A 23,795-nucleotide genomic window follows, 5' to 3' on the forward strand; every position below is an offset into this window, starting at 1 on the left:
TCCAGTGACTATATGGCTTCATCCAGGCTGCTCATCACTGCAGTGGAGAGGAAAGCAGCAGAATGAACATTCTCTCTTTGGAAAGACTCCTGATTTCCAGGCTGAGCATCATTGTGTCTCCACACTGTTTCTCTGTTTCCCTCCGGGCTTCCTGGCCAAAATGCGAATCAGCCTTTCGCCATGCTAAAGGTATTGGCATCTCCCCATGATGAAGATTTCAACCTTGCCCTCAGAGTTGGGCTCTCTCATCTGGGGGAGGACTTTGAACTCTCATTCCAATCCTGGGAGGAGGGCTCTGCTTGGACCAAAAATCTTTTCCAGCAGACAAGCTTCCACGTGAAGCATAGATGGCTTCAAAAAGTGTTTAAACTTATACCAGTACCGTTAAGTGTGCATAAGGAACCAATTCCTGGAATGAGAACACTTCTCGCTGGCTCCTGGGCTGTGCGATATGTGCAGGGTCTTCATCATGAAGAGCACCATTGCTCATACCCAGACAGGATCTGCCTGCCCGTTTTTATTTCTATCTTATCTTATCTTATCTTATCTTATCTTATCTTATCTTATCTTATCTTATCCTATTTAGGTTTTAGGTAGTTAACACACAGTGCAATACTGGTTTCTGGAGTAGAATTTAGTATTTCATCACTTACATACAACACCCACTGCTCATCATAACAATCCTTAATACCCATCACTCATCTAGCCCATATCCCAACCACCTTCTTCTATCAACCCTCAGTTTATTCTCTGTCATTAAGAGTCTCTTATGACTTGTTTTCTTCTCTCATTTTTTTTCTTTTCCCACTTTCCATATGTTCATCTGTTTTCTTTCTTAAATTCCACATATGAGTGAGATCATATGGTATTTGTCTTTCATGACTTATTTCATTTAACATAATATACTCTAGCTCCATCCATGTCATTGCAAATGGCAATATTCCATTCTTTTTGATGGCTGAGTAATTTTCCACCACACACACACACACACACATAACTTCTTTTTTTATTTTTTTATTTTTATTAATTTTTTTCACACATAACTTCTTTATCCATTAATCAGTCCATGGACGTTTGGGCTCTCTCCATAGTTTGGCTGTGGTTGGTAATGCTACTGTAGACATCAGAGTGCATGTATCCCTCTAAATCTGTATTTTGTAAATACCTAGTAGTTCAGTTGCTGGGTCATAGAGTAGTTCTAGTTTTAACATTTTGAGGAACCTTCATTCTGTTCTCCAGAGTGGCTGCACCAGTTTGTATTCCCACCAACAGTGCAAGAGCATTCCCCTTTCTCCACATCCTTGCCAACACCTGTTGTTTCTTGTGTTGTTAATTTTAGCAATCCTGACAGGTGTTAGATGGTATCTCATTGTGGTTTAGATTTATATTTCCCTGTGGTGAGTGATGTTGAATATCTTTTCATGTGTCTCCCAGCCCAGGATGTCTTTTTTCCTCTCCCCATTTTTAAACTGGGTTATTTGATTTTTTTTTTTCAAATAAAAAGTTGAATTGTGTAAATTCCTTATGTAGTTTGAATATTAACTCTTTATCAAAAAGTTTGCAAAACATTTTCTCCCATTCCATAGGTGTCTTTTTATTTTGATTGTTTTTTAGCTTTTTGTTGTTGTTGTTTCAAAGTAAGCTCTAGGCCCAAAGTGGGGCTTGAACTCACGACCCTGAGATTGAGTTGCATGGTCCACTGACTGAGTCAGCCAGGAGCCCCTGTTTATTTATTTATTTATTTATTTTTTTCCTGCTGTGTAAAAGCTTTTAGTTTGATGTAGCCCCACTTGTTTAATTTTGCTTTTGCTGCTTGTGGTTTTGGTGTCATATCCAAAAAATTATTACAAAGGACCATGTCAAGGATCTTTTCCCCCATGTTTTCTCCTAGGAGTTTTACAGTTTCAGATCTTATATTTAACTATAATTCACTTTGAGTTCATTTTTTTTGAGTGGCAGAAGATAGGGGTCCAATTTTATTCTTTTGTGTGTGATTATCCAGTTTTCCTAACACCATTTTTTATTAGTGCATAAAAATGCAGTTGATTTCCACAAGCTTGCTGATTTGATTTATTAGTTCTAGTAGTTTTTTGGTGGAGTCTTTAGGATTTCTCTATATAAAGTCATAATATCTGCAGAAAGACAATCTTCCTTCTTCCTTTCATTTGGAAAGGAAAGTCATTTGGATGACTTTCTTTCTTTTTCTTATCTAATTGCTCTGGCTTTGTCTTCTAGTACTATTAAATAGAGGTGGTGCTAGTTGGCACCCTTGTCTTATTCCAGATCTTAGAGGAAATTTTTCAATCTTTCACCATTGAGCATATTAGCCATGGGTTTGTCATACATGGCCTTTATTTATTTATTTTTAAAAGATTTTATTTATTTATTCATGAGAGGCAAAGACATAGGCGGAGGGAGAAGCAGGCTCCCCTCAAGGAGCCTGATGCAGGACTCGATCCTGGGACCCGGGGATCACAATCTGAGCTAAAGACAGAAGCTCAACCACTGAGCCACCCAGATGTCCCATAATGGCCTTTATTATGTTATGTTCCTTCTATATCCATTTTTTATATCTTTGATAAAATGATGTAGAATTTTGTCAAATGCTGTTGTATCTACTGAAATGATTATATGATTTTTATCTTTCATTCTATTAATATGGTGAATTACATTTATTAATTTGCAATTGGTGATTCCATCTTTCATTCCCAGAGATAAATCTCACTTGATTGAAAGGTGTATGGTCCTTTTAACTTACTATTGAGTTCAGTTTCCAGCATTTTGATGAGAATTTTGCATCTATATCCATCAGGAATATTGGCCAGTAGGCTTTTTTCCTTGTAGTGTCCTTATCCGACTTTGGTATCAGAGTAATGCTGGGCTTGTAAAATAAGTTTGAGTGTGTTCTCTCCTCTGAAATTATTGGAAGTTTGAGGACTGCTATTAACTTTAAGTGTTTGGTAGAATTCTTCAACTGATTCTGGGCTTTTTTTTGTTGGGGCTTTTGATTACCAACCGAATCTCCTTACTCATTATTGGTCATTTCAGATTTTCTTTTCTTCATGGTCCAATCTTAGTAGCTTGTATGTTCCTAATAATTTAATCGTTTTTTTTCTAGATTATTAAACTTGTGAATTGCAATAGTTTATAGTAGTCTCATAATCTTTTGTATTTTTATGTTATCAGTTGCAATGTCTCATTTCTGAATTTTTGAGACTTCTCTCTTTTATTTTTAGTTTAGCTAAAGATTTATCAATTTTGTTTGTCTCTTTAAAAACAAACTCTTCATTTCATTGATCTTTGCCATTCTTTTCCTGGTCTCTATTTCATTCCATTCTGCTCTGATCTTTCTTATTTCCTTCTTTCTGTTAGCTTTGGACTTAGTTTATTCTTCTTTCTTTAGTTCCTTGAGGTGTAAAATTATGTTGTTTATTTGTCTTAATATATGCATTTATCACCACTGGGGCATCTGGGTGGCTCAGTCAGTTAAGCATACGACTCTTAATTTTAGCTCAGGTCATGATCTCATGGGTTGTGAGAATGAGCCCCACATCAGTCTCCATGTTCAGTGGGGAGTCTGCTTCTTCTCTTCTCCCTCTCCTACCCCTCCATGTGCACATGTACTCTCTTTTTCTCTAAAATAAATAAATAAATCTTTAAAAAAATACAGACATTCATCACTATAAACTGCAACCATAAACTTTGGTATGTCATATTGCCATTTTCATTTGTTTCAAGATATTTTTTAGCATTTCTCTTGATTTCTTTTTGACCCATTGGTTGTTTAGGAGTGTGCTGTTTAGGGGCACCTGATGATATTAGAAAATGAAGCTTCTGGGGCACCTGGGTGGCTCAGTCAGTTAATTGCCTGCCTTCAGCTCAGGTGATGATCCCAGGGTCCTGGGACTGAGCCTTGCATTGGGTTCCCTGCTCAGCAGGGAGCCTGTTCTTCCTCTCCCTCTGCCACTCCCCCTGCTGTGCTTTCTCTCTAATAAATAAATAAATAAATAAATAAATAAAATCTTAAAAAAATAAGTGTATTCTTTAATTTCCACATATTTATGAATTTTCTGTGCTTCTCATATTAATGGTTTCTAGTTTCATACCATTGTGGTTGGAAAAGATGCTTGGTATGATTTCATTTTTCTTAAATTTACTAAAACATTTTTTGTGACCTAACAGATGCTCTATCCTGGAGAATGTTTTATGTGTTCTTGAGAAGAATGTGTATTCTGCTCTTTATGAATGGAAAATTCTGTATATATCTGTTAGGTACATCTGGCCTAAAGTATAGTTCAAATAAATGTTTACTTACTGATTTTGCCTATATGATTTCTCCACTGTTTAAAGTGGGGTGTTGAAGACCCCTACTACTATTGTATTATTTATTTCTCCCTTCATATTTGTTAATATTTACTTAATATATTTAGATGCTCCAATGTTGGGAGCTTATATGTTTACAACTGTTATATCTTCTTGATGGATTGACTCTATCATTATATAATGACTTTTGTCTCTTGCTACAGTTTTTGACCTAAAGTCTATTTTGTATTATGTAAGTTACTTATGTTCTTTTTTTTGTTTCTATTTGCATGGAATATCTTTTTATATCCCTTTACTTTGAGCCTATGTTGTCCTTAAAGATGAAGTCAATGTCTTGTAGGCAGCATATAGTTGTTGTTGTTTTTTTAAGATATTCTGCCACTTTATGCCTTTTGATTAAAAGAATTTAACCCGGGATCCCTGGGTGGCTCAGCAGTTTAGCGCCTGCCTTTGGCCCAGGGCGTGATCCTGGGGTCCCAGGATCGAGTCCGGCGTCGGGCTCCTGGCATGGAGCCTGCTTCTCCCTCCTCCTGTGTCTCTGCCTCTCTCTCTCTCTCTGTCTATCATGAATAAATAAATAAATAAGTCTTTTAAAAAAAGAATTTAACTCATTTATTTTAAAGTAATTATTGACAGGTAAGGATTTATCATGCCATCTTATTAGCTTCTTCCTGTTTTATAGTTTCCTTGTTTCTTTCTTCCTCACTTGCTATCTTCCTTAGGAACTGATCGTTTTCCATAGTGGTTTGCTTTGATACTCTTGTCTTTATTGCCTAATTGTTTTCCAAAGTTGTTTTAACATTCAAACCATAGTTTATTAACTCTTGAGTCAGAGTAAGTAATGCCAGCTATTATAATAAATTACTTGCAAATCTCAGTGACATCACATGATAGATTTATTTTTCACTCATGCAAAATTCAATGTAGAATTTTCTGATTGATTATTTGGCCTCTTGGGAAGTTCTCCTTCAAGCAGTGACTTGGGTATTCATGCTTCTTTCATATTGCGTTCTTCAACACGTGGCCTTCATGGTCACCATAGAAGGTGAAAAAGAACATAGAGGTATGTGCTGCTGGTTTGTGGCTAATAAATCTAATAATCCACTGTCCATTCATATTCTATTGATCAGATGCCAGGCAAAGTCAAGGGAGATAGGAAAATGTAGTTGTTCCATGTGCCATGAAATAGAATATATTGATAAGCATCTAGCCAGTATTTACCACATATGATAGAACTCAATATATTAGTATTTCATAATATTTCACAAAAGGCATCATGATTTTCAGATTTGCCATTTGAAGAATTTGAAAACCATTGAGGTATATCCTTCTTTACAAAATTGTCACTCCTGTTGGGCTATATAAATGCTATTTTACTATTTTCAACTAAAAATTAATTTTCTTGACCAAAAACACTGGATCAAAATAGATGATTGGAGCCATATACATAAATAAATATCTTCATTCAATGAGTACCTCCATTCGTCTTTACATTTCACTTCAAGAAAAGAATTTCTATAATGAAGTTGAGTCAAATACTTTATCCTTCACTCTAGACTTATTGGCTAAGGTTTCTTACTTTTCTTTTTAACTCTTTGGAACTCACACACATCATCTAAATGACAGCAAATAATGAATGATTTGATTCTAAGTTCCTGGAGCTTTTTAGGCATTTATATTACACTAAATGAAATGTCCAGGATGGTTGTATAACTAGCCCTATATGGACGATGTATACTTTGTGATTAGGATTATCAGAGTAATAATTCTTCAGAATTAATAATAAGAATAATAATTCTTCACCATAGCTAATTTCTTCAAGCCTGTTGGTTTTCCAAGTTTTTAAGTAAAGTTCTCTGGTTCCATTTCATGTTGACCACAGGAATTTACTTCTTTTAAAGTAGAAGCATAAAAGACTACATAAGAGACATATAGTTTATATATACCTTTATGCTGTGCTTTACAATAAAATAAATTTTACTAACTTGGATTCCAAAAGCAAAGCCCTTTCCAACAAACTAAATAGTTCATTTCTGGTAATGTGAAATAAGTTTAACTGAATCCAAAAATAATAAGAGGATCAAATATTCAGGATGACTACATTATTATTATTAAAATAGAGAAGTTCTGGGGTACCTGGATGGCTCAGTTGGTTTAGCATCTGACTTTTGATTTCATCTCAGGTATCTTAGGGTCATGGGATTGAGCTCTGTGACAGGCTCTGTGCTCATTCCAGAGAGAAATTCTCCCTCTCCCTCTCCCTTACCCCACCCTTCCATCCCGGGGTCATGCATGTGCAATAAATAAATAAATAAATAAATAAATAAATAAATATCTTTAAAATATAGGAGTTTTCTCCCTCTCTAATAATTACTCCTGCTGCTTATTATGAGATGTTGCTGGTGTCATATTCAATATAATTTTAGCCTTATCTCAAGGAGATAGGTATTATTATCCTCACTTTATGAAAGTTGAAACTAAGGTCCAGTTTCCCATCTATTGTCACATAAGGTTAGAAGCAGTAAAGGCAAGACTCAAATATAAACCTCCCATTTAAGTCGATAGTGACACTTTTTTTTTTTTTTTTTTTAAATGCCAGAGCTGCCTCCAATAGAAGGCAGTCAACTACAGAAGACCATATGATTTAGGGCAATACACCTTGTACTGGCTTTGTTTGTTTGTTTATAAATTCCCAGAATGTTATAAAATTCAGTTCTTCACAGAAATTTCATGCTAAGCATCCCTTTATAGAATCTCTGCCCGTAAAAGAAATCTGTTATTGCTAATTCAGGCTTTTCATTGTCTGGGAAGAAGAGTTATGTTTTACTAAATTAAAAATGAGAAATGAACTACTGATCGAACAAAGCAAAGTGAAACTTTGCTTGAGGGAATGAAAAGTATACTGGGCTTCCTGAGATAACCTGGACCTAAACATATTAAATACTAAACATACTAAATACAGAAAATAGACTGCAAGTGTGTCATGGAAACTGTTCACAAACTGGATTAAAAAAAACTCATAAAAAGCTCACACCATTACTTCTGTGGTCAGAGCACCTAAGTACTTGAGCCTTTAGAAGAGATATCACTAAAACTGCTTAATCTTTCTGGAGTTCAGTTTTCTCATCTGTCAAACAGGAACAACAGAACCTGTTCCTTTTCTCTTGGGGCTGCAAAAGTCAGATGAAATGATTGCTATGCATACTGACTTTTGTGCTATCCTCAGTTTCCTCTCTGAGCAGGCTTAATCTTCTTGAGTTAGAGTAAGGGGTGCAGGCTACTGAAGTTGCTGTGATCCTACAATTCTGCATGCAGATCCAATGTGTGGGTTTCTCCCCACCCCCCACCAACCTCAGTGTCCTATAAGTCAAGTCAATTCTGACCACTTGAAGGTAGCATCCGATCACACAGGTTCAAGGCTTAGTCCCATCACTTCAGATGCCAATTACCAAATCAGCTTGTCACCTGTGTTTTTGACCAAACTGGCTGTATATCAGAGCTTCCCACTATCCCCTCCTTAGGTTTGATTAATTTGCTAAAGCAGCTTATAGAATTCAAGAAAGCAGTTTACTCAATAGATTACTGGTTTATTACAAATTATATGCAAGCATATGGATAGAAGCCAGATGAAATACACAGGGCAAGGTACGTGAGGGGAAGGGGGACATGAGCTTTCTTACCCTTCCAGCATGCCACTCTTCCCAAATCTCCATAAGTTCACCATCCATGAGTTCAGTTCTCTGAACCCCATTCTTTTGGTTTCTATGGAGGCTTTATTATACCACTATGGTTGATTAAATCATGGGCCCTTGATGACTGAACTCAATCTCTAGCATCCCTCCTCCCAGGTCTGTGGGGGACTGAAGGCATAGGACTGAAAGTGCCCACACTCTTTTTTTTTTTTTAGAGATTTTTTTCATTTATTCATGAGAGACACACACAGAGAGACAGAGACAGAGAGAGAGAGGCAGGGACACAGGCAGAGGGAGAAGCAAGCTCCATGCAGGGAGTCTGACATGGGACTCAATCCCGGGGCCCCAGAATCATGCCCTGGGCCGAAGGCAGGCGCCAAACCGCTGAGCCACCAAGGGATCCCCAGTGCCCACACGCTTAATCACATGGGGAGATTCCCTGGCCACCAGCCCCCAGCCTTAGTGATGTCAGGGCTTTTAAAAAGCCATCCAGGGATCCCTGGGTGGCGCAGCGGTTTGGCGCCTGCCTTTGGCCCAGGGCGCGATCCTGGAGACCCGGGATCGGATCCCACATCGGGCTCCCGGTGCATGGAGCCTGCTTCTCCCTCTGCCTGTGTCTCTGCCTCTCTCTCTCTCTGTGACTATCATGAATAAATAAATAAAATCTTTAAAAAAAAAAAAAAAGCCATCCAAAAAAAAAAAAAAAAAAAGGCCATCCATTTATGTAACAAAAGACTCTTAGGAAATTCCAAGAGTTTTAGGAGCTCTGGGCCTGGAGAGGACTAAGACTAACAATAAATATTTTTTATTATACACACAACATCATAGATCCTAAGCCAGGCTTTTCAGGAGGGAAGAATATGCTTGTCCTTTCTCATCGTGAGGCTCCTTGCATGTAGCAATGCTGGTAGGAAAACAATGTGGATGTAACATCATTCGAGTTATGGTAGACCAACATTAACCAAGGTCAAAAAGGAAAATATCAAAAAAAAAAAAAAAAGAGGAAAATATATGGACCCAGAAGCTCTCAAAGAAATAGGTTCAATTTAGCCCCTTTATAAATAATAAGTGTTTTTCTCTACTACTTCATCCTTTGTAACCTAAAATCCAAGGTAAGACATCCAGAGGCTATGGCCAGCTCCACCTACCTCCATTTGAAACCATTGCAGAAATGTAAAGATGGATAGAAATTAAGTTGGACACAGCAATGCTTCAGCAAGCCTTGACTTTAAATTGAACACATTTTTCTCTTCCTCATTCTTGAAGCCTCTCCCTCCCCTTTACTTGTTTTTCTGTAGAATTCTTTGTTTCAGGAACTCAATATCAATACTTAGTAAGGGAGGCTCAGATGGCCATCATCAGTGCTGGTCATGAGACCACCCTGACATGACTGACGCTGCTGGCCACACCAACTGGATTCCTATCAAAACTGCTCAGAGCCAGCCTTTTACCCTGGAGCGGGTCTACAGGGGTTTTTTTGTTTTGTTTGTTTTTTGTTTGTTTGTTTTTCATGTTTTGTTTTTAAGTAGGCTCCACACCCAGTGTTGGGCTTGAACTCATGATCCTAAAATCAAGAGTCAAACATTTTACTGGCTAAGCCTGCCAGGTACCCCCTGGGTCTGCAGATTTGAAGACATTAGCTTGCTCCAGCCTCCTTTGCCTGGAAAAGTAATAAACTGTCTTCCTTCTTTATACCCAAACTCTGTCTTTGAGTCACATATTTCAGTTCTGGAGCATAGTGGTCGGTTTTCGACAACACAATTACTATTTTCTTCATTTAGGTTATGTTTTTTTTTTACCATTAGCCGATAGGGGAGGGCAGATCCTCACCAAGGCAACCCCAAGTGGGTGTGTGTTCAGGCTCCATGGGATTCTCTTTCCCATTAGGTTACATTCCCATTGGCTCAATTCACTTTCTTGATTTCAAGAATATAAGTAATTCACTTTTCTCCTCATTTTCACTTCTTCACAGTCTTGGTAACCTGAATACACTCCCCTGAATTCACAGACTTCATACATTCCACTTCTACAACTGACCTCAATATCTTTCCCTCCTTTGATAAATAAACAACAGATCTATACAGGCTCCTCATAGTGAAAAGTTCATGAATAAACATGACACCCTTTATAAGCCTGATATTGCTATTGTTAGATCTGTGTTGCTTGTTTCAAACTTAAAACATCAGCAAGGGTATACTAATTGTCCAGACAATAGCTAGGACTACATTTCATCTTTCTTGTCTCTAGGCTTTTGCTACTGCTAAAAGTAGTGCTCTTTCAATGCACTCTTCTCTTCCCCCAAAAGGTTTAAATTCTGCCAACCCTGGTATTGAAACTTGCCTGTAAACACTTCCTCAATCTCTTAAAACTGAAGTCATTATTCACTGGCATTTATTGTGAAATACACTTATTTGCTCAAGAATTGCTCTGCAGTATTACTTTGCTTGCTCTTTACTATGAATCTTTCAAATAGTTTACTTTCATGTAAATGTCACTTTTTCCTGCCTAGAATTTCTAACTCCTTGACAGCAAGCACTGTTACTTCTAGGTAATCCCACCCTATTCTACCCAAGGTCTTCATTTAGGAGGCCTTCCAAGAATGACTGGTTGTATTTGTTGCTTTAAACATACTCTTCTTCATTTTGCCAAAGGAAATTAAACTGAGCTGGTATTTCTTTCTAACTCTTTTACCCTGAAAATTTTTTTCTTAAGATTTACTTTTTTATTTGAAAACAAACAGAGCAGAGTTTTATGGAGGCGGGGTGGTGATGACACTAGTGCATGGTAAAGCTTCTTGAAGTTGGGAACAATAATGGTCAATGTTCAGTGAGTGCTTCCTACGGATCATGCTGTAGTCTAATTTTGAAAGTACATTTGGTCTTTGTTCCCATTTCCTGATAAAGAGCTTCAGAAATCCTTGGAATTTCCTCAGTGATAGAAGTATCTTTTACTATTCATATGATCCTCTTTCTACCAGACCTGTATTTATGCTATTGAAATGAATTAAGATAGGGCCTTTTTATAGCTTCAGGGTGAGGGCTGGTGGCTTGAAAAACCAACCATGTGATAGGATGGTTGAAACTTTCAGCCCTATCTCCCCAACCAATGAAGCCAGGAGAGGGGCTGGAGATTGAGTTTCATCCTGTGGCCTACTGATTTCATCAACCGTACATATAAAATGAATCCTCAATAAAGACTTTGAAGAACTAGGTTTAGGAAGCTTCCTGTCAGTGAACATGATGTACCCGCAGAGTGGTGGAACCTGATTCCATGGAAACAGAAGCTCCTATGCTCCGAACCCTTCCACACCTTACATCCTATGTGTCTCTCCATCTGGCTGTTCATTTGTATCCTTTCCCATAAAATGGCAATTTATGTGTAGTGTTTCCCTGAGTTCTGTGAGTTGTTTTAGTGAATTATCAAACTTGCAGGAGTGTGAGAAGCCCCTGAATTTGTCGATTGCCAGACAGAAGTGGGTGTCTTGAGTTCACCCAGGACTTATAACTGGCATCTGAAGTGAGGGGCAGTCTTGTGGGACTAAGCAGTTAACCCATGCAATCTGTTCTAACTCCAAGTAATTAGTGTCAGAATTGAGTTGAACTGAAGGACACCCAGCTGCTATCAGAAAGCTGGTATCAGAATGTACACCAACTGGGCCAAGCACTTTCTATATATTATCTCATCTCATTCTCACAGTAAACCCTAGAGAGAAGAATGGCCATCATTATCTTTTATGCATATTAGAAGGTTGAAACACACAGAGAGTGATTTCTCCAAGATCAGAAGCCTGGTATTTTGGTGTCAAAATCCAATGATGTGACTCATTATGTTACACTGTCCCCAAGTCTGCCAAGTCTCATAAGCTAAAGATAACACACTTGGCAGTGGGGGAGTGAAAGTATATTGGGCACCTCTTTTGCTCACCTACAAATCCTTTTGGCATTTCCTTTTACTGCACCTACTTACCATGGTGACTGGTTCAGGACATGCCTTGACCAGCTTTATGGGGATACATCTCATTCAGACTAACCATGTCCCTTTTGTGCAAACAGCTTTAGTTTTGCTCAGCCTCTACATATGTGCACCTAGATGAGTGGCAGTGTGGACTGTTGACCAATGGGGGATGGAAGCCAATGGGTAGGTAAAAACTTCCCTCTTTTGTCTCTGAGATATATATTATTAAACTCTTCAAAAAGTGTTCTGGGTTCAAACATCAGTTGCCACACAATGGAGGCTCATTTGGCAACATATTCCTGTACTGTTTCTCTCTCTCTCACACCTTCCTCCTCTCCTACACTTCTGCTCCCTGGCATTATTTCCTAAATAAACTACCTATATTTTTGCAGGCTTGCTTTCTGTGGACAAAATGCTGTTAACTTCAGCCAAAGGTATGTTGATGATACCTTAATGACAAAATGACACAGATAAATGGGCTCTCCCTGAATTTAATGCCCCTGCACAACTCTGATTTGTGGTGAAACAAAACATATTAAAACTAATTAAAAGTGTTTCACATCATGAAATTTTTTTAAAGATTTTTTATTTTATTTATTCATGAGAGACACAGAGCAAGAGAGAGAGAGGCAGAGACACAGGCAGAGGGAGCAGGCTCCATGCAGGGAGCCCAATGTGGGACTCTATCCCGGGTCTCCAGGATCACGCCCTGGGCTGCAGGCGCCGCTAAACCGCTGCACCACGGGGGCTGCCCCACATCATGAAATTTTTTAAAAGGTACGATTTTGAACTAATAACATCTAAAATGATGAATAGTATGGTAAATGAAAAATTAACATCAATAAAGTGTGTTCATTAGAATTTATGGGAAAATTAACATGAAGAGATTTCCTCTTATATGAATTTAAAGTTAATTCTATTTTAAATAAAATTTCAATTTTATTTTGGATCTGAAGGATTTAGAATAAAAACCTTTGATAGATTACTATCTGCTACAGAAACTCAGTGGTCATAGCATACTGTTTGCATCCTCAGTGTTTAGTGTCAGGCACATAATAAAGACTTAGTAAATGTGTGCTGAATGAATAGAATCTGAAAACAGAATCAGAGGTTGCAGTGGGTTGAATTGTGGCCACTAAGAACATATGTCCTGATTCTAACCCCAGTACCCATGAATATTAACTTACTTGGAAAAAGGGTTTTTGTGGCTGTAATTAAGTGAAAGATCTTGAGATGAGCTCATCCTGGATTGACAGGGTAGGCCCTAAGTCCAGTGATAAATGTCCTTAGAGGAAGAGAAGAAACAGATACAGGGGGAAGGCCATGTGAATATGGAGGCAGAAACTGGATGCAGAAATTGCTGCCACAAGCCAAGGAAGACTTGGAGCTGTCAGAGACTGAAAGAGGCAAGGAGGGATTCTCTCCTAGAGACTTTGGAATGACTGTAGCCCTGCCAACACCTTGATTTCAGACTTCTGGCCTCTAGAACTCTGAGAGAATAAATTTCTACTATTTTAAGCCACCCAGTTTGTAGCAATTTGTTGTGGCAGCCTTAGGACCCTAAAATACAGCGGCATTAAAATAAAATATGACAGAGATGCCTGAGTGGCTCAGTGGTTGAGCGTCTGCCTTTGGCCCAGGGTATGATCCCGGTCCGGGGATCCAGTCCCACATCAGGTTCCCTCTGTGGAGCCTGCTTCCTCCATCTTTGTCTCTGCCTTTCTGTGTCTCTCTCATGAGTGGATAAATAAAATCTTAAAAAAAAAAAAAAAGAAAAGAAAAACATGACAAAAGCTAAAATGGTTTCAACCATAAACTGTTCAACAAATACAAACTGAACATTACTATGTGCAAGGCATTTCTCTAGCAAAACATCAATAAAAAACAGAGGCCCCTGCACTTATCATGCTTATATTCTAGCAATATTCTGATTAGAGAAGCTAGTTTATTTAACACTCTTTTACCTTTAACCAAGATGTGTTTGTATCTTTGCCTGTTTCAGAACAGATTATTAAACACAGCTAGTGGTAAAGACATCACTCAGAGAATGAAGGTTGTATAACAATGTGGGAAGAACTCACACCCCCTGGAGAATGCAAGCTCTAGATTTCCAGATAGGAAATATTAGTTCTTTACAAGTATAATGGAAGGAACACATTCAAGACTTTTATGACCTTCAGATTTCTATTCAGCTAATAGGATGGATTGAGATTGTCCACTCAGTAGCAAACCAACACTGACCTTTTGTGAGCAAGCACAGGGGGTTCTGCTAAATGGAACAGTATTGGATGCCTGGGTGGCTCAGCAGTTGATCATCTGCCTTTGGCCTAGGGCATGATCCTGGGATCCGGGATCTAGTCCCACATCAGGCTCCGGACAGGAAGCCTGCTTATCCCTTGGCCTATATCTCTGCCTCTTTCTCTGTGTCTCTCATGAATAAATAAATAAAACGTTTAAAAATTAAAATAAATAAATAAATAAAATGGAACAGTATTATAGTTCAGAAAAAATAAATCAAGGAGATTTTTATCAAATTTGATTTCCTACAATAGTTTAAAAATATAATGTTTCTTAAACTTTTGACAGGTGCCATTGATTATTTTCCAGGGAGGACTAGCCATCAACTAAACAAATGCACATTTAGCAAACCAATGTTAAAGAATACATTTGAAGGTATGAGGGTGATCTTGCTGCAACATCTGTCACCCCACTGATTGCCAGAGTTGATTTGGCTGATCTGGCTGTCCTCTTCCCTCACTGCTCCATGTGCATCTCTCCCAAAGCTATGAGCTCAGTGGAAGAGGATGACCTTCTCTGATAGAGGAGAAGATAGACCTTTCTTTGGTCAAGGGTATACGAGTAGCTGTGCTCCCCTCCTAGAACCTCAAACAATCAAAGTCCATCTGTAGGAGAATATAGGGTAGTCAAGCTTCCAAGACTTCAGACACACCTATATGAGGTGATGTATGTGGCAGTCTGCCTTTCTTAAAAAAAAGAAAAAGAAAAAAAGAATAGGTTTGGCTCACAGATTTGTCTCTGTGTGTCTGTGTTTGTATTAGTATCTTGTGATTATGATACTCTGTTGGCTTTTATATTGTATACATTTAATTTAATTATCTCAATCAATATAAATTTAAGATAAACAACACAGGGATCCCTGGGTGGTTCAGCGGTTTGGCACCTGCCTTTGGCTCAGGGCACAATCCTGGAGTCCCAGGATCGAGTCCGGCATCGGCTCCTGGCGTGGAGCCTGCTTCTCCTTCTTCCTGTGTCTCTGCCTCTCTCTCTCTCTCTCTCTATGTCTATCATGAATAAATAAATAAATAAATCTTAAAAAAAAAGATAAACAACATAGAATTTTGTCCTCAGGTATTATTTATATGATTGGAGTAAAATATACTAAGACTTCATCAAAATGTACTTTGGTTTCCAAGTGCTCTAATATTAAAACAATTCTGAGTCCTGCCGGTTTAGCATCAATGAACGAGCAAAGTTCTGAAATGCTGGAAGGACAAAGCATAAGGTGAGAAATTGAATCCTATAAAACTAATAATTCGGTGCTTACAGATGAATCAGAAAACTTCTTTACATTTCAACATGTCAGTGTTGAACATAAATGTATTTAGCTTACACAAATTCAATTTGGCAACACATACAGACACACACACACACATACACACACAAGGCATTCAGGGACCTAAGAAGCTAGCTGAGGGAACAGAGATTCCCATCTCAGACTGACCATGAGGCCCACCCTCAATTAGTGGAATGGCAATACCAATTGAAAAAAATCTTTTATATCTTTGTTCCTTCAGCTTCCTAAGTCCTGGAATGCCTTGTGTTTGTGTGTGCGTTTCTATAAAATTAAGTTGAAGTTTGACTAGGTTAAACACTCTTGTGTTTAAAGGTACATAACTTTTCATACAGTATATCCTCTGATTCTTTTTTTTTTTTTAATTTTTATTTATTTATGATAGTCACAGAGAGAGAGAGAGAGGCAGAGACACAGGCAGAGGGAGAAGCAGGCTCCATGCACCGGGAGCCCGACGTGGGATTCGATCCCGGGTCTCCAGGATCATGCCCTGGGCCAAAGGCAGGCGCCAAACCGCTGCGCCTCCCAGGGATCCCCCCAAGATACTTTGAATGGAAATATTCACCGAATGTCATCTTTGCCTTGAGAGTTAAGACTATGTCCAAATTTTTAAAATCTTTTGATTAATCAAGAATAAGCACAAAACATTTCTCTTCCCAAAAAATCATATTGATGGCTGAAATTTCGAGTATATAAACTTCAGCATCATTCTTACTGCTAATGATCTATAATTCTGTGAAATCAGATTTGTAAACCTGAGCTGGAATGAAAATGGTTATTACTAAATGAGGAATGGTTAGAAGTTGGCCCAGATAATTGCCTAAGCCAAAGTGGAGAAGCATCTACCTCTATATCTGGAGAGGTGACGAAAAGGTTACCCTGCCAGTGATTCCTTCATTGTTTTTGTTAAAACACCTACTACCCCTAGGATTAGTGTCACTTCTTTTGTGTTTTTTTTTTTTAATTTTTATTTATTTATGATAGTCACAGAGAGAGAGAGAGAGAGAGAGGCAAAGACATAGGCAGAGGGAGAAGCAGGCTCCATGCACCGGGAGCCCCGATGTGGGATTCAATCCCGGGTCTCCAGGATCGCGCCCTGGGCCAAAGGCAGGCGCCAAACCGCTGCGCCACCCAGGGATCCCCAACCTTTTGTGTTTTGGAGAAGCTTAATCCTAAATATGCATGGGTAAGGATTACAGCGTCAGAAAACAAAACAACAACAAAACCCAGACCCAGGGACCTCCAGTATAAACCAATCTGTATAAATCAGCCTCTCTTCTTCAATTCCTGAAAAACTATTCCAAATCTTCAAGGAGAATGAAAAGCACCTACCCACAGATTCCATCTATGTGAAAGTAGGAGACAAATATGACCCATAAACTCTAAAATAAATAAAGCAGTGGAGCAGGGAAGCAGCTGAAAAAAGAAAGGGAAGGAAAAAAGCAAGAGATTCATGAAAGAACCCAGGAGAAAAACAGATCTCAGAAAGCACTATAAAAGTGCACTTGCTGAAGGTGATGGGCTAACCCTGAAGCAACCATGGACAATACAGAAATGTCACAACTTACACACTGGAATGAAGTAGGTAGACTTGGAACAAATATGCTGATTATCTCATCTATAATAACTTTTATTTCAATGACATCATTCAAAGCTGATTAATTAAGTTCTAGACAGGTATATAATTCTTTTTTTTTTTTTTAATTTTTATAGACAGGTATATAATTCTTAATAATATAAAGATAACATTAAGAAAGGGAATATTAGTCATTTAAATTGGATGGTGGAGAGAGAGGGAATGGGGAAGAAAGAAGGAACATTATTTTTATTATTTCTCTTAGTGGAGGACTATAATGCACTGACTAAATGCATTAATAAGGGTAATCACTAGGACAGAACTGCAAAGCTTCCTAAAACTCAGAGCTACATAAAGCAAACCAAAGGAAACAGACCACATTGAAAAAGGCCTTAAAATATATAGACAGAAAATGTGCAACAATATGACAGAACTAAGACAAAAATATATGTTATCTTAGTAAATATAAATGGTTTTAACCTACATATTAAAAGAAGAATTTTAGATTAGATTGGATTACAAAGAAAAAACAACTATGCCATATCTAAGGATCACACCAAAGTGATTGAGGATAGGCAAAAATAGAAAGATGGGCAAAGTCTACTAGGAAAAAGTAAATTTTGAAAAAAATTCCTTTTTAGATTTTTTAAAAAGTAATCTCTATGTGCAATATGAGGCTCAAACTTCCCACCCCAAGATCAAGAGTCAGATGTTCCACCAACTGAATCAGTCAGGTGCTTCAGAAAAGATACATTTTTAAACAACCAGAAACTATTAACATAATATCAGAAAAGCTGTGATTCAGCCCAAAGAGCAATGGGCACTTTATGGTTTTTAAGCGTACAATGAATGCAAAAATCTATCAGTTATCTATCAAACTGAATAGTTGAATATCTATCAAATTACATAGCAACAATGATCATAAAGCAAAAATTACAGAAGATAAAAAGACAGAAGCACTCTGGTAATAGAGGACTTCAAAAAACTCTTTTAGTCTAAGAATATTGAGAAGATGAAAAGTCAGAAAGCATATGAAAGGCCTAAATAACATAATTTAAAAGTAGAACTGACTAATGTATATCCTACTGCACCCTGAAAATAGAGTATATGCATTCTTTCCAACTGCCCATGAAAATTGACCATGTTGAAAAAAATTAAGGCACTGAAAACCTCAATAAATTAAAAAAGTAGAAATACTTTAAGGCATGGGTGAGCAACTGAATGTTTCTTGAACACCTACTGTGTTTTGGGGGGGGGGCACTCCTAGGAAACAGATCCTGAAACAATGATTTGAGTGTAATTTGGGAGGCGCAGGAAACATACGGTGTATTATGTAAGTGAGACAGGGGAAGGGAAAGGAGCCAGTAATCATGTACCTTATTGAGCCAGCTACTGTTACAGATGACTGGAGCCCAATTTTGTTGGGAAACTCTGAAAGCTAGTGTAGAACATGTCAGGATTATCCTACGTGAGGATCAAAGGAAATGGGACATTTTACACCAACTAGCAGAGGGTGTAAAGCCCTTAGAGGAAAAAAAACCGTAGAGGCTGGCTGCTGAAAGTTGGGTCAATGTGCACTGAATTATAAAGAGAAGTGGAGGGGTACAGATGGGACACCAGCAGCAGCTGATCTTCAGTGTGCAAGCGTAGCTTTTAATAATCGGAGAGAGCTAAAACCAGAATGGATGAGTTTTTCTGGGCACACAAGTTGGACTGAGCAGAAGTATGAAATCAGGTTTTTTCTAAAGCTCCCTGGTGTTGTTTTTCTATTTTCTTTGTTCTTTCCCTACAAGAACCCCTTGCCAATGGGTGAATAAATGCCCCAGTTCTTTTCATTAGGCTAGGCTGTACAGTTCTTCTGTACTCAGTCGTGTCTTGATTATGTCTAGCGCCCTTTGTTAGAATGATCTGCACAACTTTTTCTCATTCAGGTAACATTAATGTCCCGTTCTAGGTTTGTCCCTCCTGTTTTGCCTTGTAGTTTGCCCCTGCTGTTTTTTTTTTTTTTTTTTTTTTTTTTTTAATTTTATTTATTTATGATAGTCACAGAGAGAGAGAGAGAGGCAGAGACACAGGCAGAGGGAGAAGCAGGCTCCATGCACCGGGAGCCCGATGTGGGATTCGATCCCGGGTCTCCAGGATCGCGCCCTGGGCCAAAGGCAGGCGCCAAACCGCTGCGCCACCCAGGGATCCCGCCCCTGCTGTTTTTAAAGAGGTGTGCATTGATTCTCTGTGGTGGCTGGTGGGTGCTGGTAGCAACTAGAAAGGGATAATAAACAGTTTGTTAATATGGAAAACATTACAAGGGGGTGTGAAACGTAAAATGTTTAGCATACAACATGGTGAGGACACCAGTCACCAGTCCTGAACTCTTGACTGAGTGTTGGTTCTCTACTCCATGCCAGAGAGTCAACACTTTGGTAACTGGCTGATTCTAGGACTTCAAGAGGGAGAGGTTGGGATGACTGAGATAACCAGAGGATTATCTAAGGTACTGGCTGAAACTCAGACCTGAATGCAATCTAGGTAAAACTTTGTCAATATTTACTTTTTTTGAGTTAGATTTAAGATGGCATTTTCCCTCACTGGCTTTGCAGATGGGGACCAGGGACGCTATAAAATCTTCCAAAAATCTGTAATACACACTGGTGGTGGGCTAGTGATATAGGAAGACCTCTACAGAGGCAACATGAACTGGATTAGTCTAGACAGATATCTTAGCATCCTTGCTCCAATACCATTTCTAGAAAATAAACAATTATGTGAGTTTATTTATTTTTATAAATAAAGTTACCAAGGTAAAGTCAGAAGTTATTTTTTTTTTTGAAAGTGCAGTTCCTGGATGTGGGGCACATATAGCAAATTTCTGAAGGAAAACCAAGATATGGATGAGCTAAATATCAAAATCTGGGTTGATGTTTTTAATCAAAGAGAAATGAGTAATTCAAAATGCTGAGGACTTAAGTGGGTCATGAGCTTTCTTCCTAGAAATAAAGAACTTGGTATTCTTCTGCTTTCAATGTGTGTAATTGATTCTGAAGGAATGTCTGAGGATCTATAATCCAGTCAAGCAGAATTCATTGTGTAGTGTGGCTACAATGCACGCAATTTTCAATCACATGTACATCATCAGAAGGCACATACTTCTGATGTGCCTTTTCCCTGAAGTTTTTCTGATTTTACTCTCATGCTTTCTTATTAACACTGTTGCAAAGAAAAAATATCCAAAACTTAAAAGAGGAAAAAAACATTATGCCACTCTCATTTTTGCTGTTAGACACTGCCCTGTTCCTAGTGTTCCTAGATCAAAGGTTGGCAAGTTTGTTTTGTTTTGTTTTCTATAAAGGGCTCCATGGTAAATATTTTAGATTATACAACCACCTAATCTCTGTTGCAACTATTCAACTCTGCAGCAAGAGAAACCATTTATAATACATAAGCAAATGCCTGTGGCAGTGTCCCTATAAAACTTTAATTAAAAACCGGGTGGCTAAGTCGAGTTGAGCTATAGTTTGTTGACTCCTGACCTAGAGTCACATGATATAAAAATTTCTTTGGGGCAGCCCTGGTGGCTCAGCGGTTTAGTGCCAACTTCAGCCCAGGGTGTGATGCTGGAGACCCAGGATCGAGTCCCACGTCGGGCTCCCTGCATGGAATCTGCTTCTCTCTCTGCCTCTCTCTCTCTCTCTCTCTGTGTCTCTCATAAATAAATAAAATATTAAAAAAAAATTTGTTTGATTTACCATTACTATTGATTAGGCCTAAGACAAATTTCAACTCTGTAAAGCTGGATGTTCCTTTATTGTAAATTGAAAAGGTATAAACTACTTTGCCCAATATTATGCAAATAATTTTTGTCCAGGAGCAATGAAAATTATTTTTGTCTGATAGTAACACAATGATTTTCTTGTATAGAAAAGTTAACCCCAAAGACTATGGTCATATTACTGATAGAACAAGGACAATAACCAGTTTTGCATCTAATCTTGTGACTTACTGCTATTTTCTTCCTTTCTCTCACTGACAAAATAATCATCAGTTACATGTATCCTTTCTTGAACTAACTTCATTGATAAGCTTAATAAGACTTTGGTTTCAATCACATGTACATCATCAGAAGGCATGGTTGGTTTCTGTTCATTATGATTTTATATGGGAATTGCATGATGTTAAACATTTTGAAAATTATACTTTGCATGTCATTCTGTTAAGATATTTACCTGAATTAGACCCCATGTTCTTTTCCTTTACTTCTATAAACAGGGAGGGAAAGGAAAAGTGCTCCTTTTGACTTCAAAAGCCAACTTGAGATTCAAAAAAATCAAAACAAGAGCTGAAGACAAGTAAAAACTATCTGAATGTGATTAAGAAGCCATGGTTGCCTTAGAAAGACCATTCAACCTAAATGCCAGGATGTGGCTTCAGGCTTGGCAATAGAAAGTGTAGGAGACCAGAATGTACCACCCCAAAATATGACTGCAGGAGATCAGGATATGTTACCCCCCAAAAATGCCTCTTTGATAAAAGTACTACTTAGAGCTGATCGTTGTTGTTAATATTTAGAGCTGATTGTTTTAAGAAAGAAAAGATTCAGAAGAAGTTCTAAAAACAGAGTAGAAGCTACTCTTTTGTAAGAGAAATTTAACTTTATAAAGAAAATCTTCATTGTCTGTTTCTTTTACCAGGAAGAGAAGTATGACTCTAAATCCCAAGAGTCTCTTATCAATAGAGAAGGCACAGACTAAAATCTGTATAACAAACCTTACCCTTCTTTACTGTACTTTCTGTGTTCACCTTCCCATCCTTCTTCCTCTGTTTTGGCTGAAGACAGTAGTTAGGCTCAAGTTCCAGCCATCTCTTTGAGTTACTCATCCCTGAGTTTCTCCTATGTATATGGGAGATACACATGTTAATAAACTTCTGTTTCTTTTGCTATTCTCTGTTGTTATAGGGGCCCCAGTGGAGAACCTAGAATAGTAGAAGGAAATTATTTTTCCCTTCCTTTATGAAAATGTGGCATGTATTCTAATTCTGATAGGATAATGTGTACAGGGTAGACTCTTGTATCTATTTCTATTTATGGCAAAACTTCTGTCAAGATGGCAGGTATTTTACCCAGTGGAAGTTGTCAGTACCCTTCTCTGATATTACTTTTACTTTCATACACAAAAATGAAACAAAATTAAAGTAACTTCAATGTAAGCTAAAACCATTCACCAAATACATTCTCCCCCATTCACTCAAAAACAACTCTCAGGGAAATCTGAGAATTTTAACTCCTGTTCTCCCTTTGGCTCAAAGCAATGACTGAACCTGCGTTCAAGAGGCTGAAACTTTGAAGGGCAGCTGAGTTCATGCTAATCAGCAGGCAGTGGCAAAAATGAAATGGATTTTCTTTCACATTAGACTTGATGGTATAGTGGCAATCTGAAAAATATTGTTTCATTTTGGATTCATGTTTTTTTTTTTTCCTACTCTGTGATACTTGAAAGTCAAACTGAATGTTAGAGATAAAAATGTCATGCAGATCATGGCTCAGTTCCCCTAGGTTCACTGGAGATATATGCAATTGAGACTTTTGACTGAGGTCAAAGAGAGGTCAGTTCAGCTACCCTGTTCCCTGGCCATCCCCTGCTATTCCTCACTCCAAAAGAATAATTCAATATTGTGTCCAGTTGAAACCCAGGTAAGACTAATATTTAGCTGAGCTCTCAGAGGCTGAAAGACAGTTTATGAAAATATTAAAGGATAATTTTTTAGAAAAGATAAGCACATCCCTCATACATATATAAAATGGGCACATGTCAAATATTTTTACTTAACTAAGAAAACGTATACTAGGAATGTTGCAATGAATTTGAATTTGCTTAATTTGTGCCATAATGGCTTCTTCCACAGAGAAGGAGGAAAATTAATTAAACCTTTTCCAAATTCATTTGCATATTTTTGGACAAGAATCATTTGTATCTCTTTCAGTCATCTACAACTTACAGATTTGTGAAAAACACCAATATAATGAAAGTTGTAAAGACACCATAGAACCACATAACCTGGAGGGGGAGGTTAGACAATGCCTAGTTTTCCTTTGAAAACATCCAGTAACTTTTTTTTAAATGTATTTCAGTACTTCACAATTTTTCCCTACAAAAGAAAACCTGACTAACATTATGTTTTTATCTCTAGGGTTATATAAAACAGAAAAGGCAATAGTGTTCTCCTCCTGCATCTGTTTGCCAAAAACAATCAAAATAGGACAACAGATGGGCTGAGTAGCAGATACTTGAAAGCTGGAGAAATCAAATGGAAAGAAAAGTAAACTTTAAAATACCCTTTGCTTAATCATTGTCTTTCCAGCACATTACTTTGCATTTCACATTGGGGAAAATTTTAAGAGAAACACTTAATGGATGAGCTATCTTTTAAGCTACCCTGTTTGCTTTTCATAATCTTTTCAACATTTTGGCATGTCAGGAAAAGCACCATGAATTTTGAGGCCTTGAATCAAAAGCCCTGGAGAATAATATGAAAGTCTTATGACAATTGTTCTTTGAAGAATGGGACACTGTGCTGCATTCTGGACAGCCTACTTTCCTAAGAACCCTTCTTACACACCTCTTTCTCCCACCCAAAGCTTCTGACTCTCTTTCTCACTCTCTCA

The 23,795-nt window shown here is 37.9% G+C and overlaps 2 long non-coding RNA genes across 2 annotated transcripts in view; both read left to right on the forward strand.

Annotated features, from left to right (window-relative positions):
* LOC144297954 (uncharacterized) overlaps positions 1–23,795 on the forward strand; it is a 122,714-nt gene that overhangs the window by 25,977 nt on the left and 72,942 nt on the right. The window lies entirely within an intron of this gene.
* Positions 11,322–23,753, forward strand: LOC144297956 (uncharacterized). Its single transcript, XR_013364913.1, has 4 exons — positions 11,322–11,413; positions 12,068–12,152; positions 12,362–12,403; positions 23,321–23,753. It is a non-coding gene; the product is annotated as an uncharacterized LOC144297956 (long non-coding RNA).

Source organism: Canis aureus, chromosome 26 (assembly GCF_053574225.1).
Source record: "Canis aureus isolate CA01 chromosome 26, VMU_Caureus_v.1.0, whole genome shotgun sequence".
NCBI lineage: Eukaryota > Metazoa > Chordata > Mammalia > Carnivora > Canidae > Canis > Canis aureus.